The sequence below is a fragment of the Nomia melanderi genome, unplaced genomic scaffold (genome assembly GCF_051020985.1).
Source record: "Nomia melanderi isolate GNS246 unplaced genomic scaffold, iyNomMela1 scaffold0426, whole genome shotgun sequence".
Taxonomy (NCBI): Eukaryota; Metazoa; Arthropoda; class Insecta; order Hymenoptera; family Halictidae; genus Nomia; species Nomia melanderi.
This window is the reverse complement of record NW_027475541.1, coordinates 27,501-32,500: the sequence shown is the minus strand read 5'-3', so window position 1 is coordinate 32,500 and position 5,000 is coordinate 27,501.

Below are 5,000 nucleotides of genomic sequence, written 5' to 3'. Positions count from 1 at the left end.
CACGGTCAAGAGTAAACTTTTTTAATAAGCGTTTTAAAATTATTTCAATGTTTAATCCATGCGTAAACATGATGTTTATTAACGTTTTTAACATTAAAAAAAATTACAAAAATTTATTTTTCAAAAAAAATGGAAAAAACCGATTCGTCGGAGCGAGGTGTCCAGCCCGTGCGGTAATTCCAGCAGGCGAATCGGACTTCCCGAAATTTTTCTAAGTCCCACGGTCGACACCAACTTTTTTAATAAGCGTTTTAAAATTATTTCAATGTTTAATCCATGCGTAAACATGACGTTTATTAACGTTTTTAACGTTAAAAAAAATTACAAAAATTTATTTTTCGGAAAAAATGGAAAAAACCGATTCGTCGGAGCGAGCTGTCCAGCCCGTGCGGTAATTCCAGCAGGCGAATCGGACTTCCCGAAATTTTTCTAAGTCCCACGGTCGACACCAACTTTTTTAATAAGCGTTTTAAAATTATTTCAATGTTTAATCCATGCGTAAACATGACGTTTATTAACGTTTTTAACGTTAAAAAAAATTACAAAAATTTATTTTTCGGAAAAAATGGAAAAAACCGATTCGTCGGAGCGAGGTGTCCAGCCCGTGCGGTAATTCCAGCAGGCGAATCGGACTTCCCGAAATTTTTCTAAGTCCCACGGTCGACACCAACTTTTTTAATAAGCGTTTTAAAATTATTTCAATGTTTAATCCATGCGTAAACATGACGTTTATTAACGTTTTTAACATTAAAAAAAATTACAAAAATTTATTTTTCGGAAAAAATGGAAAAAACCGATTCGTCGGAGCGAGCTGTCCAGGCCGTGCGGTAATTCCAGCAGGCGAATCGGACTTCCCGAAATTTTTCTAAGTCCCACGGTCGACACCAACTTTTTTAATAAGCGTTTTAAAATTATTTCAATGTTTAATCCATGCGTAAACATGACGTTTATTAACGTTTTTAACGTTAAAAAAAATTACAAAAATTTATTTTTCGGAAAAAATGGAAAAAACCGATTCGTCGGAGCGAGCTGTCCAGCCCGTGCGGTAATTCCAGCAGGCGAATCGGACTTCCCGAAATTTTTCTAAGTCCCACGGTCGACACCAACTTTTTTAATAAGCGTTTTAAAATTATTTCAATGTTTAATCCATGCGTAAACATGACGTTTATTAACGTTTTTAACGTTAAAAAAAATTACAAAAATTTATTTTTCGGAAAAAATGGAAAAAACCGATTCGTCGGAGCGAGGTGTCCAGCCCGTGCGGTAATTCCAGCAGGCGAATCGGACTTCCCGAAATTTTTCTAAGTCCCACGGTCGACACCAACTTTTTTAATAAGCGTTTTAAAATTATTTCAATGTTTAATCCATGCGTAAACATGACGTTTATTAACGTTTTTAACATTAAAAAAAATTACAAAAATTTATTTTTCGGAAAAAATGGAAAAAACCGATTCGTCGGAGCGAGGTGTCCAGCCCGTGCGGTAATTCCAGCAGGCGAATCGGACTTCCCGAAATTTTTCTAAGTCCCACGGTCGACACCAACTTTTTTAATAAGCGTTTTAAAATTATTTCAATGTTTAATCCATGCGTAAACATGACGTTTATTAACGTTTTTAACGTTAAAAAAAATTACAAAAATTTATTTTTCGGAAAAAATGGAAAAAACCGATTCGTCGGAGCGAGGTGTCCAGCCCGTGCGGTAATTCCAGCAGGCGATCCGGGGTACTCGAAATTTTTCTAAGTCCCGACGGTCAAGAGTAAACTTTTTCATCACATATTTCAAAATTTTTTTAATGTTTAATCCACGCATAAAAACGCAGTTTATTAACGTTTTTAACGTTGAGAAAATTGACAAAAATTTTTTTTTCACTGAAAATGGAAAAAATGTATCGGTCGATGCGGGCTATCCAGGCCGTGCGGTAATTCCAGCAGGCGATCCGGGGTACTCGAAATTTTTCTAAGTCCCGACGGTCAAGAGTAAACTTTTTCATCACATATTTCAAAATTTTTTTAATGTTTAATCCACGCATAAAAACGCAGTTTATTAACGTTTTTAACGTTGAGAAAATTGACAAAAATTTTTTTTTCACTGAAAATGGAAAAAATGTATCGGTCGATGCGGGCTATCCAGGCCGTGCGGTAATTCCAGCAGGCGATCCGGGGTACTCGAAATTTTTCTAAGTCCCGACGGTCAAGAGTAAACTTTTTCATCACATATTTCAAAATTTTTTTAATGTTTAATCCACGCATAAAAACGCAGTTTATTAACGTTTTTAACGTTGAGAAAATTGACAAAAATTTTTTTTTCACTGAAAATGGAAAAAATGTATCGGTCGATGCGGGCTGTCCAGGCCGTGCGGTAATTCCAGCAGGCGATCCGAGGTACTCGAAATTTTTCTAAGTCCGAACGGTCAAGAGTAAACTTTTTCATCACATATTTCAAAATTTTTTTAATGTTTAATCCACGCATAAAAACGCAGTTTATTAACGTTTTTAACGTTGAGAAAATTGACAAAAATTTTTTTTTCACTGAAAATGGAAAAAATGTATCGGTCGATGCGAGCTGTCCAGGCCGTGCGGTAATTCCAGCAGGCGAATCGGACTTCCCGAAATTTTTCTAAGTCCCACGGTCAAGAGTAAACTTTTTTAATAAGCGTTTTAAAATTATTTCAATGTTTAATCCATGCGTAAACATGATGTTTATTAACGTTTTTAACATTAAAAAAAATTACAAAAATTTATTTTTCAAAAAAAATGGAAAAAACCGATTCGTCGGAGCGAGGTGTCCAGCCCGTGCGGTAATTCCAGCAGGCGAATCGGACTTCCCGAAATTTTTCTAAGTCCCACGGTCGACACCAACTTTTTTAATAAGCGTTTTAAAATTATTTCAATGTTTAATCCATGCGTAAACATGACGTTTATTAACGTTTTTAACGTTAAAAAAAATTACAAAAATTTATTTTTCGGAAAAAATGGAAAAAACCGATTCGTCGGAGCGAGGTGTCCAGCCCGTGCGGTAATTCCAGCAGGCGAATCGGACTTCCCGAAATTTTTCTAAGTCCCACGGTCGACACCAACTTTTTTAATAAGCGTTTTAAAATTATTTCAATGTTTAATCCATGCGTAAACATGACGTTTATTAACGTTTTTAACATTAAAAAAAATTACAAAAATTTATTTTTCGGAAAAAATGGAAAAAACCGATTCGTCGGAGCGAGGTGTCCAGCCCGTGCGGTAATTCCAGCAGGCGAATCGGACTTCCCGAAATTTTTCTAAGTCCCACGGTCGACACCAACTTTTTTAATAAGCGTTTTAAAATTATTTCAATGTTTAATCCATGCGTAAACATGACGTTTATTAACGTTTTTAACGTTAAAAAAAATTACAAAAATTTATTTTTCGGAAAAAATGGAAAAAACCGATTCGTCGGAGCGAGGTGTCCAGCCCGTGCGGTAATTCCAGCAGGCGATCCGGGGTACTCGAAATTTTTCTAAGTCCCGACGGTCAAGAGTAAACTTTTTCATCACATATTTCAAAATTTTTTTAATGTTTAATCCACGCATAAAAACGCAGTTTATTAACGTTTTTAACGTTGAGAAAATTGACAAAAATTTTTTTTTCACTGAAAATGGAAAAAATGTATCGGTCGATGCGGGCTATCCAGGCCGTGCGGTAATTCCAGCAGGCGATCCGGGGTACTCGAAATTTTTCTAAGTCCCGACGGTCAAGAGTAAACTTTTTCATCACATATTTCAAAATTTTTTTAATGTTTAATCCACGCATAAAAACGCAGTTTATTAACGTTTTTAACGTTGAGAAAATTGACAAAAATTTTTTTTTCACTGAAAATGGAAAAAATGTATCGGTCGATGCGGGCTATCCAGGCCGTGCGGTAATTCCAGCAGGCGATCCGGGGTACTCGAAATTTTTCTAAGTCCCGACGGTCAAGAGTAAACTTTTTCATCACATATTTCAAAATTTTTTTAATGTTTAATCCACGCATAAAAACGCAGTTTATTAACGTTTTTAACGTTGAGAAAATTGACAAAAATTTTTTTTTCACTGAAAATGGAAAAAATGTATCGGTCGATGCGGGCTGTCCAGGCCGTGCGGTAATTCCAGCAGGCGATCCGAGGTACTCGAAATTTTTCTAAGTCCGAACGGTCAAGAGTAAACTTTTTCATCACATATTTCAAAATTTTTTTAATGTTTAATCCACGCATAAAAACGCAGTTTATTAACGTTTTTAACGTTGAGAAAATTGACAAAAATTTTTTTTTCACTGAAAATGGAAAAAATGTATCGGTCGATGCGAGCTGTCCAGGCCGTGCGGTAATTCCAGCAGGCGAATCGGACTTCCCGAAATTTTTCTAAGTCCCACGGTCAAGAGTAAACTTTTTTAATAAGCGTTTTAAAATTATTTCAATGTTTAATCCATGCGTAAACATGATGTTTATTAACGTTTTTAACATTAAAAAAAATTACAAAAATTTATTTTTCAAAAAAAATGGAAAAAACCGATTCGTCGGAGCGAGGTGTCCAGCCCGTGCGGTAATTCCAGCAGGCGAATCGGACTTCCCGAAATTTTTCTAAGTCCCACGGTCGACACCAACTTTTTTAATAAGCGTTTTAAAATTATTTCAATGTTTAATCCATGCGTAAACATGACGTTTATTAACGTTTTTAACGTTAAAAAAAATTACAAAAATTTATTTTTCGGAAAAAATGGAAAAAACCGATTCGTCGGAGCGAGCTGTCCAGCCCGTGCGGTAATTCCAGCAGGCGAATCGGACTTCCCGAAATTTTTCTAAGTCCCACGGTCGACACCAACTTTTTTAATAAGCGTTTTAAAATTATTTCAATGTTTAATCCATGCGTAAACATGACGTTTATTAACGTTTTTAACGTTAAAAAAAATTACAAAAATTTATTTTTCGGAAAAAATGGAAAAAACCGATTCGTCGGAGCGAGGTGTCCAGCCCGTGCGGTAATTCCAGCAG